This window comes from Haliotis rufescens, unplaced genomic scaffold, assembly GCF_023055435.1.
Source record: "Haliotis rufescens isolate VD_foot unplaced genomic scaffold, xgHalRufe1.0.p SCAF_1, whole genome shotgun sequence".
Classification (NCBI taxonomy): domain Eukaryota; kingdom Metazoa; phylum Mollusca; class Gastropoda; order Lepetellida; family Haliotidae; genus Haliotis; species Haliotis rufescens.
Window position 1 is genome coordinate 64,715,514 of NW_025963779.1, and position 16,085 is coordinate 64,731,598.

The following is a 16,085-nucleotide window of genomic DNA, read 5'->3' on the forward strand; positions in this document are numbered from 1 at the left end:
TACAACATGAAGTCATTAAATAGTGATGTAATATATTGATAATATATATATATATATATATATATATATATATATATATATATATATATATATATATACAAAACTGAGGTAAATGTTCACTCGGTGTACATGTAATATATAATAAAAATAAAATAAAAATAAATAATAATAATAATAATAATAATAATAATAAAGTCCACGTTAGTCAATCATCTTTTATCATCTATCTTCTTTATATCTCATGACAGCGAAGGTACTATGTCTGAAACTGATATAAAGAAGATGATGGACTAACGTGGACTTTATTATTTTATTATATATATATATATATATATATATATATATATATATATATATATATATATATATATATATATTGTAAGAGTATCATGTAACTGTGATGAATGTGTATGCAGACATACATACCAAATACGCGTTGGAAACAATGCACACAAACACGTCTCAACATTTGATTCTGACATGTGTTGAATTTGTGTGCGTGCTGTTTAAAATGTACTGACAAGAAAGCTTATTTCCATATATTTTTCATTGTTCCCTTTTTCGTTTCCATCTCACTCATTCCCAATCAGGAGATCGATATGTTTGTTTGTTTGTTTGTTACGTCGCACTTCGCAATATTCCAGCTATATGACGGCAGTACGTAAATAATCGAATCTGGAGCAGACCATCCAGTGATTGATATCATGAGCATCGATCTTCGATCTATGCATCGAACAAGTCAGCGAGCCTGACCACCCTATCCAGATCGATATGTGTGCCAATATTGATTTACTCCTCTCGAAACAAAACAGCAATAGATGGCCCGCGTGTAAAGTGCCGTTATGATGGAAATGACGTGAGGGAGTAACTAGATGACTACAGGTAGACCGACGGACACTGTATGATCTCAGCTTCCACCCGACATAATGCGCAGATAATAAAAAACAAACAATGATATGAGAAGATTAACATTGACAGAAACAGTTAGAGAAGGTTACTTACTTGGTGACTTTCACTGTTCACACCAAGTAGGTAACCTTCTCTAACTGTTTCTGTCAGTGTTAATCACTTGGTGACTTTCACTGTTCACACTGACCGCCTCCGTGGTCTTTGTGGCATGGTATCTCAGTGAGCTAGCACTATAAATCGGCATCAGTCCGGACTAGTACAAGCAGCCACATACACGTGCATGCACGTCGCTATATAAGTGCAATAATCTTGGACGCGACGTTAAACCCAATTTCACCTCACCTCACCTCACCTCACTGTTCACACTAATTTGTCAGGAGATTACACTAACCAGCTAGTCAATATTTGCTAATTAGACTAGAATAGGTGGCCTAGTCCAATTTACTTATCAGTTAGAGATTACTATCCATCCTCTCATAATTTACTAACTGCAATAGTATATTTACTAAGCTTATTGTAAGTTTTACTAAATTTTACTGAAGGCTCGTTTTCTTATTATTTTGCGATAACTGTTGACATCGGCTGAATACAATTTGCAAAAAAAGCAAACAAATATCATAAACAATAAGGGTGAAAGATAGCACATAATGATTTTCAGTGGCATTTTAAGTTTATTTATACAATACTACGAAGACATAATTGACAGGTAAATACAACAAACATATTTTGTTTTACACTGGCAAACTTAACAAACCTTTCTCCTTCATTGAAGACGTGCTATGAGGCTCTAAATTACGTCAGTCAAAATGACGATCATTATGTGGATGTTTTTCACCTATTCTTCTGAATGTAGTTTATTCATTTTCGAAAGAATATATCGGTATCTGATTTTACATTAAGATTCAATTCGAACTAGCCGGGCCAAGATCCACTGAACGTGCGATGACAATGATAAGGTCGGTCACAGCATTCCTAGGCTCGTTTGTCTATGCTGCATTGTGTTGGGCTTTCCTTCCACATGAAGCTGACGCGCCGCAATATGACTGCAATACTTTACTAAGCGGCGTCAAACACAACTCCTCGCTTTGAATATAGTGCGCTGTTGTAGAGAAATGAGTCATCACTATAAATTTCACTACACTGCCACACGACCGGGAGTCGGGATCGCCTGTTACACAATATATTACCCCCCCCCCCCCTTTTTATTGAATAACCGTGAAACACGGGAGAGCACTGTTACCCTCCGATAATGTATTTGTCACTGTAATTAAACTGACGTGTATGAAGACATGTCTTTGCCTGTCTCAATACCTCGCACACCCGAACTGTACTTGACTAATATATTGCACATGCTCATATGTCAAAGGTCATAACGGTTTTTTTTGTAGACATTGGCAGCATTAACAACCGTCTTCACGATGGAAAGAAGATGTCAGTGTATTGCCGGTATGTTTGCAATAGACTAAGGCGTAAGCCATCACTAAATCAAATCGTCCTCTTCATCAACGGGTTTCTTCATGGCGACAAACATTGCGCCAATTCTTTTCCATTCCTGTGTACAGTAGACAGTCACCGCTGTGCCAAGGAAGCACCTGCCTTCACATTATGACTCATTGCTATTTCGGAGTCTCATATCAACCCCCCTGTTTCCTTGACAAGATAGAATGCAGAATGTTTAAAGGCCAACGTTGAGGTAGGTGCCTTTTAACCAGACACGACCGGCAGGGAAGTACGTTATCGCCCGTTTCGGAATCACGTTGAGTAATTTATAGATATTGGTGAAGATTCTTAATTTCTCACGTCCAGTTCGTTAGTTCCTTTTCTTCTTTTTCTAATTATAATAGGTTACCAATATATCGGTGTAAGAATCTATTGAAACATTGCTTTTTGCACTAAACCAGAAGTTGTCATCCATACAGTTGTACCTTTTTTATCTACTTACCAACTTATAGAATGCCAATCAAACAGTAAATTGTTATAGAGACGGGGATGTTAGTACATCTTGACGTCTTCACATTACTTGATACAACGTGATATATATGATGCTGCCGAAAGGTTGATGGTGAAAAGATCATCTTCTGAAACAGTAGTAGTACTGTCTTCGTGGACAAGCATTATTTCAATTAAATCACGAAATTCTCCACATAGTAAAACATAATACAACATGCCCTAAACAAGCTGTATGTTCTTCCAATGTAACCTGTGATGACGCTTCACGAAATGTTTTAAAAAACCCCATTCATATACACTCTTGTAAATACATCACTAATCTCCTGTGTGTCGTTTTACTGATTATTTTGTATTTATAAAATCAGCTGATGTTATTTCTTCTGTTAATCGACAGCTCGCAGATAAACCATCTTTTTTTCATTTTAGTCATTTCTTCACTCTGCAGAGATCTTTATCGCATACAAATCATGTTAAAACTCTAAAACGTGATACGTGACAAAGATCTCGTCTTTTATACAATTTGGTAATCCTTCCAACATGATCCACGATAATTCCTTTTTTCAGGCCACAATAGACTGACTTATTGTGTTTTTATTTGTATAAGTGTTGTTACTAGTTTGGTTTCTGACGAGATGTGTACGTGTTCAGTTAGAGAGTGAGCTTGAATTTATTTTATTTGTATCACGGCGTCTCAGCTTGATGTGAAATGACAGTCTGAAATGATGCAGGTTTTGGACGTGTTACCATTTTAGTTGGTTGGTTGGTTGGATGTTTAACGCCGCACTCTATATGACAGCGGTCTGTAAATAATCGAGTCCGGAGCAGACAATCCAGTGATTAATATCCTGAACATCGATCCACATAATTGGGATTGGCGACATGCATCAACCAAGTCAGCGAGCCTGACCACCCGATCCCGTTAGTCGCCTCTTACACCTTAAAACACACGATCACTGGTATGGCCTTGACACACAATAAAACATATTCAGATGAATCTGGGATTCGAACCCAGGACATGAGGTTTCTGTCAAGTCGAAGTGACGCACATCTGCTCAGCGAATATCAACGTCTAAGACGACTGGGCCACCTGATCCTTCTTTCCAACGAAAAGCAATATGTCAAGAATATCAAGAAAATGAAAACGCTAGCATCCACTAAGCGGTATTTGTATGTATATGGATATAAATAGATGATATTTGACATGATGCAGATGTCTTGAGATAGAGTCATCATTATTTGCCCGAGGATCAAGATCTATATACTAGTAATAGGCTACATTTGATAATGTCAGGCGTAGTAATAACTGTTCTGATGAATGCATTATTGTGATTTATGGCTAAAGCTTTCAAACACGACATTAAGCGTTCTTTGTATCCTCCGAGAGATCATTTCTCCCCGATATTTATGGTTGTTTTTAGCGGTGTCTTCTTTCTTAGTACTCAAAAGTGACCAGAATGGTTCACTTGTTTAAATTAGTGCAGTAACAAGATTATCTGCTTAGCCTAGCATACCCATAGCCAGTAATCATCTGGAATTCCCAACATTGTTCCTTTAAACATTCAACGATAATGATATCAGTAAACATGTATATCGTTAATGGTTGAATTTCAAAGAGCGCCATGCGACTCTTGCTCAAAAGTTGTTTCATCTAGGTAAAACTTTCAAAACGTTTAATCTTACACATGCAGGGGACTTTTCCAAATCTGACGCATCAGTGAAAACATTATTTCCGATGCAATGTCCTATTATGTTCCATATGTTGCCGTGTACAATTGACTTTCCTTTGCATGTGTTTGCGACGGGTGCCACCGGAGGGCAGGATACGCTCACCTTTACGCAAACGCCTGGTGCCAGCACTTTTTGATAGTGATTCATAAACACATGCTTATGATATAGTCGGAAATGAGTTTAAGTAAAGTGTTTTTATGATCATGGAAATGTATTTAGTGGCTTTTATTGAACTACTGCTGATGACTTGACGTACCACGATGATGCTTCAGAATAGTACTTGATAACTGCAATAGTATGACGCATGGTGGCCTTGGAACAAAGGATTCCTCAAATATTTTTAACATCCAAAGGCCATTTTCCTCGAGCGAACATAGTTCTATTTCCCTCATGACGTAACGTATAATAGCATCCAGCTTGCGACAGGCTCTTTAAATGGTTGGTCCTATGAATGTCCTTGTTGGGTTTTGTTTGTTTGTTTGTTGTTTAACGCCACACGCTGCAATATTCCAGCTAGGTTTTCAGCAACCCATGCTTGCCGTAAAAGGCGACTATGCTTGTCGTAGGAGGCGGCTAACGGGATCGGGTGGTCAGGCTCGCTGACTTGGTTTATGCATGTCATCGTATCCCAAATGCCTGGATCGATGCTCATGATGTCCATCACTGGATTGTCTGGTCCAGACTCGATTATTTACAGACCGCCGTCATATAGCTGGAATATTGCGGCGTTAAACAAACAAACAAACAAACAAACAAACAAACAAACAATAATACTCCCGGAACGTGAAAAGGACTGACGCATTCCCTGACACCATGATGCCATCGAATTTCCCGATGTACGTGCCGTATATACTATATGTATTTGACAAACAAACATGACAGTCCTGTAATTTCACCCTTAAAATGAACTTGAATAATACGACACGACATATGGAGGTGGTAACAAATTTTAACATATCGATTTTCTGTTTTTTGTCGGTATTCCAAGTTCAAAATGAACACCAAAGAATAGATAATCCTGTAAAATTCTTTCAAACGATTGTGTCCCAATGGAAAACACATGTTGCATTTTTGCCGGGCGCTCCAGAATGTAGTCTGGTTGCAGGCAGCTGCTGGAGAGGTGTTCTTCATCTGACATTTATACATGAAACGTATTTATCATGAGGGAAAGGTCAAGGTGAGGATTGAGGCTTGGCGTCGTCATAAGGTACGCGATCATCCTCGCAGTATGAAAATTGTAGAGTCAGTATATTTATTACTCAGTCCAAATTATAATCTATATCGTGCAGTTTGACTATGTTTACTATTACCGTAAACCCTCACCCAGAGGTTGGTCCATGTAATTCGGCTGGAAAATTGCGGTTAAACAGTATTGAGTTACAAGTCATTTATAAGCTGCTTGTGCGGCTTTAAACATCAGAGACATATCTGGAGTTAAGCCTGTGTCTGTAAATGAGTACAACTTTGAAATTGTGTATTTTCTTATGTTTCTGCAAATGTGACATACACAATTTGAAATTGGAATATTTATCGAGTTATTTTGTTATTGGAAAAAAGAGTACCTATAACAAACTCGATATCGAGGGTGTCATCTAAAAAAAACATATTTAGGTTTGATGGAGGTTTGCAGAAGCATGTCTCAAGAAGGGGCCGTGTCATCATAACTACTTATAAACGTGATAGATTTTCGGGGTCTTATTTGAGGATTTATGGTTCATGGTATGTCTATGGTGATTTGCTATGAATACTCAATGCAATTTAGAAAGTGGTCAAATGTAACAACAAATTCTTCGCAAAGTACAAATTCTGGTACATTTTTTGTTGACTTCCATCTGAGATTCCATCTGGGAACCCACGCTCTCAGACTGAAGCACCTAATCGCCAGCAAACAAAGTCAGTGATAAAGGTGCACTAAGCCATCAAGGCTGCCAAAAAAACCCGTAACTCCGAAAAATGGTAGTCTAGTTCACGCATTTTGTAATTTGTGCTTTACAAAGAAAGTGTTATCTCAAATATAATGTTTGTTACATTTGATATGAGTCGAACTGGAAACACATTCGGACTTGCGTACCATTTACCCTTCGGACCTTTAATCCAGGAAGAAAATGAGGTCTTCAGCAACCAATGCTTTCCGTAAGAGGCGTCTATGCTTGTCATAAGAGGCGACTAACGGGATCGAGTGGTCAGGCTTGCTGACATGGTTGATGCATGTCATCGTATCCCAACTGCGTAGATCGTTGATGCTCATGATGTTAATCACTGGATTGTCTGGTCCAAACTCGATTATTTACAGACCTCAGTCGTATAGCTAGGAAATTCCAGAGTCCGGCGTTAAATAACAAACAACAAATACAACTTCGAGTAAACACTCACACAAGCCCAGGCAGCTTTCCATTCAACAATGATGAAACTGAAAGTATCTTTCTCTCACCACAATTTGTTCACAGATTGACCTGCAAGTTTCAATCTTAATGTATTGCATTGGTGACAAATAAAAGCTCGGATGCAACGATGCATAAGTGACCAGTAGTGTATCATTAATCATTTATCAATATTTGAATTACCACTTCTCTTTTTCAACATGTCTCCTATTTTTCTTGCACTTCTGACCTTTTCCCAGATATTCTTCAGGAAAATACATTGCACAGAAACATGAAAAAAACATCATAACGGTTAGCTTATAATCTATGGCAGTTAACATTGATGACAAAACATATTGAATATTCATTTAAAGGATTTTTTAAGAGTTCTTGTTTTAGTGATGAATCTCAAATGAGAGTATTAGCTACAGTAAACTACGGTTATAACGAACACGCTTATAACGAACTAGCGGATATAACGAACTTACTCTTTAGTCCCGACTATATGCTGTAGTTATGCTGTATATATGCTTATAACGAATTTCGGTTATAACGAACTAAAATTAGTAGTCCCTTTGAATTCGTTATAACCGTTACGGTAGTTTACTGTAGTTAGAAATTTAGGAAAGTGAACAATCCTCCCTGACAAGGTTCCATAAAAGCCAAGCTCTATACGTACTGTTGACGCCTTGCTCAATACAGTCTAGGACATAGGATATATGCTACGTTGAACAACCAGGAGAAATGACGTCTTTTTTATTTTATCAGGCAGCTTTACCCTTTGGACTAAACATTCGAACACGTCAATCGTTCTGATATTTAATACCGCTAAATTAAGTTTAGAGAGAATGCGAAGACATCCTTTGTTCTGTATGTTTGATCTACTGTTGCATTTCGGAGCGGCATAAATCTTTACAACTTAATAACTGGGATTGAGAGCAACATACAAACACATAGCATGCACAGTAAGCTTTGCCGGCCGAGATAAGGACTTCTGATGTTAATAGCCTAACAATATTACTTAACTCGAGTCTACGGTCGCTGAATAAACGGACTATAGCCATCTTAGCATGAGGCCTCTTAACTATACTCGGCAGATCGATAGCGGCCATTTAGTCATCGATAATTGCCTAATTCACTTTCGCTACTTGGTGCGCATCTACTAAGCCAGAGACATAGTCTTTTGCATAACCAAATTGCCTGACGTTAAATTGGACATCAGGAAGAGGGGTAATTGGGTTGAGCCTTGTTAAAGGTCTTTGGTATGATAAGGCTCATGTAGCTATAATGAGTAGGTATATAAAGGATGATATGCCGCATGGAGACACATCAAGGTAAAAGGTACTGAAAAAAGGTTAAATATTTATACCTAACCCTATTTCAAAGGGTCACTATTTATCTACATTACTTGCTATTTTCACAATGACAGACATGCAAATATAAAACGTCAACGCCAGAGAATAACCATTTCCGATTATCCGTCGAAACAGATTCCACTGGGCGTAAAAGCTGTAATATCAGTGACAGTTATATCAATGGATCACTGAAAAACAGTGATGACACAAGATCTTTGCGGAATGGGTAAGCATGTCTTGCCCTACCGGTAGAACCCGCCATTCACACAATTTGCATACAATAGTAAGTTGTTCTTGCCTGACGATGCACAACATTATCCATTTTGATAACTGAAAATAAATAATAATTTCAATGATAAGGACTGTTGACTGTTAGACCAATTCTTCTGACTGGTTACAGCACTCCGCTTGACAAAGGCACGCCAGTGCAGCCTGTCCTTGTATTGTCTTGTAATCAACAACAGTGTGTTGTTAATCTCGAATTAGGAATTTTGTTGGTTTGTTGTTTAACGCCGCACTCAACAATATTCCAGCTATATGACCGCGGTCTGTAAATAATCAAGTCTGGACCCGAAAGCCTTGTGATTGACATGATGAGCATCGATCCACGCAATTGGGATACGATGGCATACATCCAACTAGTAGGCGAGCCTTGATCACCCGATCCCGTTAGTCACCTCTGACGACAAGCAAATTCGCCTTTTACGGGAAGAATCGGTTGCTGAAGACCTATTAAAAGGAATGACAATAACCATACACCAACAGACATTATCGCCTAATCGTCCCACCTTTACAGCTCGCATATATGTTATCTTTGAGGAAGTGTGGCTTTCCCCAAATTGCTTTCTCAGACTTCAGATGACATTTGGATTCATTTTTGAGAAATGTCCTTAACATTTGAAGATGAAGATGCAACTACATGTATATATGGTCTCCACGGTTAGTGACAAATGCCCCAGAATTAAGAAAGGAAGTGTATCGTGTGGGATAGCAGCAAAGTGTGCAGCTTTCTTCTTTTCTCAGATGGCAAAAATAAATAAAAATACTTTTTTGGTATACAAAGAAAATCTTTCCTTGAGACAGAAATTTGGCGGAACATTTGCTGGACCATGCAATATCTTTCTCTTTGTACGGATTTACATTAATTTAGAGGAATGGACATGTCTTCTGGTTTTTCAGTCAAACCAAAAGTTTAACTTAGATCAGGTAGGATGAAACAGTTTGTCAAACAATATGACATCTCTCTTTGCACTTTTGGTCAGGCATATGCATGTTTTTTTCCAGGATGTACAAGTTTTTTTAATATGATATTCTTCAAGAGGGCAACCCTTCAAGAGGAAGCCCTTCAACTGCCACCACCAAGAAAGATGTTGATACTACAACTACATACTCCTGGTTCATCATGGCATACTAATGTACGTAGTTTGGAAGCAGTCACAACAGATTGTGTTGAACGATTTGTAACCATGGATGAGTCTTGCGTTCACCACTCTCAGCAAGAGACTAAACAACTGGCAAAGCAGTTGGAAACATCTAACGTCTCCTCCTCCGATGATGGCAAAGTTTGTTCCATCTGCAGGCAAGGTGATGGCGTCGGTTTTCTGGGATCTGCTGGCAAGGTGTTGGCATTAGTTTTCTGGGATTCCAAAAGAATCCTCCTACTGTCGGACAACCTCCCGAAAGGTCAGACAAGTAAGGGTCAACTTTATGCTAATCTGCTTAGGCAGTTGCGTGAGAATATAGAGGCTGAGCGCCAAAGAAAACTCACTTAAATGTGTTATACCACCAGGACAATGCCAAGAGCACAAGTCTTTTGTCGCCAATGCAATTCTCATTGAACATTAGGAATCACCAGATTTGACACTTTCAGGTTTCCACCTCTTCCCAAACTAGAAGAAATATAATGTCTGGCACGTCATTTCTGCTGCGGAGGACCGTTAACACCGTCAGCAGGACAGGAGGAAGTCTTCTACACCCAGGCACTCCAGCCTTGTTGGCATGCAGGTGTATGTGCAGCTCGGAGGGGGATTATGTTGAAACATAGTTATCAACATACTCCATCAACACGGTTCATCGCAGTTCGGCTCAGAACATTTCAGCCAACCATTGTGGATCATTCTAACGCCCCTCTGACTGAAATGTTTTCAAAAATATATTTTATGTTTGGGCCCGAAAACAGGTACCACATTTGAACGATAAATTTAAAAGTGACTTTTAATTTTTCTCACAACCAAGATGAGTGTTTGGGTAAGTCATAAGGTTCAGGAACCTGAAGCTTACAGCTTGAAACCAGGAAAGAAGACAAAAAGCCTAATGTGGGTGTAATTGAAACGCTGCATTACTCATTCACATCGCATCGTTTCAAATTAGGAAAACGGGAATGCATGATATTGATTTTTGAACATCCTGACTATATACGAGGGTAATTGATACGTTATGAGAAGGAATTGCGTGATAGTGGATTCTCTTGATGTGGACATAGCATGATGTCAAGCGGTACAAATGTATATCCACAAAACGTGGGCATGTGTCTATGGCCTGGGTCAACATGTTTCGCTGTAGCAAGTCAGTAAAATAGGCAGGGATCTTTTAAAGTTGAGGACAGTCCATGGGAAATGCCTACTAAACTAGCAATATGAAGCTCACTGAGTCGCCCGTTGATCATATTTAAACGATTAGTTATTAAGATCCGGGGTAGAATAGGTCTTCAGCAACCCATGCTTACCGTAAAAGGCGACTATGCTTGTCGTAAGAGGCGACCAACGGGATCGGGTGGTCAGGCTCGCTGACTTGGTTTGATGCATGTCATCGATCCCAATTGCGTGGATCGATGCACATGATATTTATCACTGGAGTCCAGACTCGATTATTTTACAGACCGCCGTCATATAGCTTGAATATTGCTGAGTGCGGCTTTAAACAACAAACCAACCAACCAACAATTAGTTATTAAAGTGCGGTGGCCTGGTCGTTGGCTCGTCGCACTGAAGATTCAGTTTCGATTCCCCACATTTGGGTGCAGTGTATGAAGTCCATTTGTACCCGGTCCTCTATTTGGCCCGGATATTGCTAAGAGCAGGTAAAACAATAGTTCTCACTCACTTGTATTTTGACGCAGTAGGTGACATGTGACACCGACAATACTTTACCAGTGACGAGGAATAACGGATTATCTGTCCCGAGTGATGTTATTGTTATAAGTCCGGAGCCTGGGTTTTTATTACCCATCGTCAAGTTTACAACAAGACGCTAATAGCACAAGAAACAGTTTTCTCTTATAACAGTATCGATTTCGTGGAATTTTACCTCATCACACACAGTCCAGACTCAAACTAAGATTCCGCGAATGCGTTTGAGCGGCATTAATTCTTCGACAATTTAAGCAATATAATGAATTTTGGAGATACATAATTATTATATATTTTGGTTCATGTATACAGTACAACAATGAATTAAAATGACTTGGCATTATTGTTAAATAAATATTTACGTAGAATACGCCGCCTTAGATGCTGCCAGAAAACAGGCGGTGGATCATATTAGTAGTTGCGTGCTGCGAGTGCATGTGAAGAAAGGCCAATACATGAACAACATGCAAATTGGAAGATCTTTCAACGGCTGGGATGCCACTGACTGACATAGGCCTATCGGAATCCGAAAGTGGTTTGACTGCGTGCACTGGTATTGGAGAAAGTTTTGAAGATGTTGATCTTCAATGATTCGTGAATATGTGTTTATTGATTGTATATTTTTGTGCCCAGACACTTGCACAGTTTGGTGGGCCGGAACGCCCTTACCGGACAGTGCTTGTATCATGTGTTTCCTAGCGCTGTGATTACTGTTTTTCCTAACTGCCTGCCCTTTGAATCAGGATTCGGATTTGGAACACCCTCTAGTGTTTGTTGCGAGATAAAATGGATCTTCCCTCCCCGGAATATTGCTGGGTCTCAATTTGTGGAACACCTTATACGCGTTGACTGGCCAACATGAGGGGTCAGGGGTTGGGCTGAGGCCCTTGGTGTCAACGCATGAAATTGTATTCTTCCACCGTGTTAAGTGTTTAATTTGGATTCAGCTGTGTTAGTGCCAAACTGGCCTGCATCTCGGAGTTTGTTTATTTCACTGCTGTAAATAGCTTCCGCTCCCTAAGGTAGGCTACCCTTTCCCAGTTTTTTAAGTGAGTTTGCTTTTGACTTGATTGCATCCCTCATTTTGGAAAATTCAAGAATCAGAAGGTGAGAAGCCATAATCTTTTCGTTTCAAGTGACGATCTAAACTGCTCCTGAATCCAATGAGTGAGCTTGACTCGTACTCGGAACCATCCTGTTTCCTGACGTCAATGAAAAACTTGCACATGATCGTGTGAAGTTCAGTGGGAGGGATAACTTAAATTAGGCGATGCTCTTTCAGTTTATCTGAAAGAAACGCTTTGATAACTCGCATGTTCAGCATAGTGTTTTTACAGGTTGTATTTTCATTCTCGGCCAACATTTGTCAATGTCGCTATCATGTACATCAACAAATAGCGCTGCTTGTTTGGGAACATCAGGGATGTTATTCAGGCCACTCAACAAACATCACGCATCAATGGTTGTTTAAAACCAAAATGTTGGGGCGTGACAGACGTTAAAGTTTCAGGAATCACACGTAGTCTAAAACGAGGGACGTGCCGCTCACCCCGAAGACGTTAAAACTGTTCAATGTAAGTTCACTGCACTTTCAACCAACTGTACGTCATTCTTCACAAAATTGTTCACTTTTATCGGAGACAACAATGCCGCCCTTGTTGTTTACTTGCAGGTATAGCAGACGATTTGTTCTATCAAAATTAATGTACCTACAAATCTTAATTAGTTTTTATGTTTTGTGTATTCCATTATCGTAAGCAACATGTGTGAATTAATAAACAAATACAGTTTTTAGAAGGCTTTTTGTTGTAAATGACAAGCCTCGTAATGCAGAGATCTGTTTGTGGAAAAAAATGAATGAACATGATGAATGGGAAAATATAGTTCCGGCAATGTCATTAAACAATGAAATTACAGGATTTCTAAAACAGCTAGTCAGCATTAAGAAGAAATACAATTCCGCATATCCGTTCCCATATGGGGAATACATTTATTTATGTCATGTGTCATAAACAATTCTTTACAAATTGATATCGACAAGGACAAATTAGAAAGCAAATCTATAACAACACTTTCCTCTCACGCCGGATGTATGTTATAGATAATTACAAACATTATTGTACTCCTTTAAGAAATAAGGTGTGATCACTTGACACAATAATACCTATAAACTACCAGTTGGGAAATAAGTTACTGCATGCGGCCAATCCGGCTCTCATATTCCGTCTGTGTGATATCCGCCACCGAGGAGATACTTGTTACTGGAGGAAATGGCTGTTCCCAGGGTGGCATGACAAGGGTGACATAGGATACTTCTGTCATACTTGGCGTGTATTTCTGGATGATTCTCATCAACTCAATCCCTGCTGCTTACGAAAGATGTGGTGGGTGTTAGCGACCTGACTGAAAAAAAAGATTTGTCATATAAATAATTTTCTATCAGGCTGACTATCCTTTTGTATAGGGATAGGCTTGTTATTGCACGACATTATAGGTATATAGCTGTGGCAGCTTTGAAACACTGATGCCCTGATACAAAACTGAACATATTCTAAACCCTCTAAACCATGCAATAAAATGAGCGACTGGGTGTTAAGCCTTACGCCCCTTCACCAATTTGCGGTATTGAAACAAAAACGAAATGAATAATGCGAATGGTCAATGTAAATTTATACTATATATTCACATGCCATGAAGTCACGTTGAACTGACGTGAAGCTTATTTATATTTTTCAAGAATTTTCGGGGACAGATAATCTTTTTCGATAAAATCCGAGCGGGAATCCGGAAACGACAGACGGACGGACATGCAGACAGGCTGGTGACTTTATGCCCCCGTATAATATGTACACAGCATGTATACAGGAAGAACTGAAAGCAGCATGTACACAGGATGAACTGAAGGCAGCATGTACACAGGACGAACTGAAAGCAGCATGTATACAGGACGAACTGAAGGCAGCATGTCCACAGGATGAACCGAAGGCAGCATGTCCACAGGACGAACTGAAGGCAGCATGTCCACAGGATGAACCGAAGGCAGCATGTCCACAGGATGAACTGAAGGCAGCATGTCCACAGGATGAACTGAAGGCAGCATGTATACAGGAAGAACTGAAAGCAGCATGTATACAGGGTGAACTGAAGGCAGCATGTCCACAGGACGAACTGAAAGCAGCATGTACACAGGACGAACTGAAGGCAGCATGTCCACAGGATGAACCGAAGGCAGCCTGTACACAGGGTGAACTGAAGGCAGCATGTATAGAGGATGAACTGATGGTAGCATGTACACAGGATGAACTGAAGGCAGCATGTCCACAGGATGAACGGATGGCAGCATGTACACAGGGTGAACTGAAGGCAGCATGTATAGAGGATGAACTGATGGCAGCATGTATAGAGGATGAACTGATGGTAGCATGTACACAGGATGAACTGAAGGCAGCATGTCCACAGGATGAACTGAAGTCAGCATGTACACAGGGTGAACTGAATGCAGCATGTACACAGGGTGAACTGAAGGCAGCATGTATAGAGGATGAACTGATGGCAGCATGTATGGAGGATGAACTGATGGCAGCATGTACACAGGATGAACTGAAGGCAGGCTGCACACAGGGTGAACTGATTGCAGAATGTACACAGGACGAACTGAAGGCAGCATGTACACAGGATGAACTGAAGGCAGCATGTATAGAGGATGAACTGATGGCAGCCTGTATACAGGGTGAACTGATGGCAGCATGTACACAGGGTGAAATGAAGGCAGCATGTACACAGGATGAACTGAAGGCAGCATGTATACAGGGTGAAATGAAGGCAGCATGTCCACAGGATCAACTGAAGGCAGCCTGTACACAGGGTGAACTGAAAGCAGCATGCATAGAGGATGAACTGATGGCAGCATGTACACAGGATGAACTGAAGGCAGCATGTATAGAGGATGAATTGAAAGCAGCATGTCCACAGGACGAACTGAAAGCAGCATGTACACAGGACGAACTGAAGGCAGCATGTCCACAGGATGAACCGAAGGCAGCCTGTACACAGGGTGAACTGAAGGCAGCATGTATAGAGGAGGAACTGATGGTAGCATGTACACAGGATGAACTAAAGGCAGCATGTCCACAGGATGAACTGAATGCAGCATGTACACAGGGTGAACTGAAGGCAGCATGTATAGAGGATGAACTGATGGCAGCATGTATGGAGGATGAACTGAAGGCAGCATGTACACAGGATGAACTGAAGGCAGGCTGCACACAGGGTGAACTGATTGCAGAATGTACACAGGACGAACTGAAGGCAGCATGTACACAGGATGAACTGAAGGCAGCCTGTATACAGGGTGAACTGATGGCAGCATGTACACAGGGTGAACTGAAGGCAGCATGTACACAGGACGGACTGAAGGCAGCATGAATAGAGGATGAACTGAAGGCAGCATGTACACAGGATGAATTGAAGGCAGGCTGCACACAGGGTGAACTGATGGCAGAATGTACACAGGACGAACTGAAGGCAACATGTACACAGGATGAACTGAAGGCAGCCTGTATACAGGGCGAACTGATGGCAGCATGTACACAGGGTGAACTGAAGGCAGCATGTACACAGGACGGACTGAAGGCAGCATGTATAGAGGATGAATT

At 40.2% G+C, this 16,085-nt stretch overlaps 1 long non-coding RNA gene across 1 annotated transcript in view; it reads left to right on the forward strand.

Moving 5' to 3' along the window:
* Nucleotides 1–2,534: 2,534 nt before the first annotated feature.
* The window catches only part of LOC125382029, a 69,316-nt gene continuing 55,765 nt past the window's right edge, over nucleotides 2,535–16,085 (forward strand). Inside the window, exon 1 of the long non-coding RNA XR_007222165.1 lies at nucleotides 2,535–2,602. This is a non-coding gene — a long non-coding RNA (uncharacterized LOC125382029). The remainder of the gene's footprint in view (nucleotides 2,603–16,085) is intronic.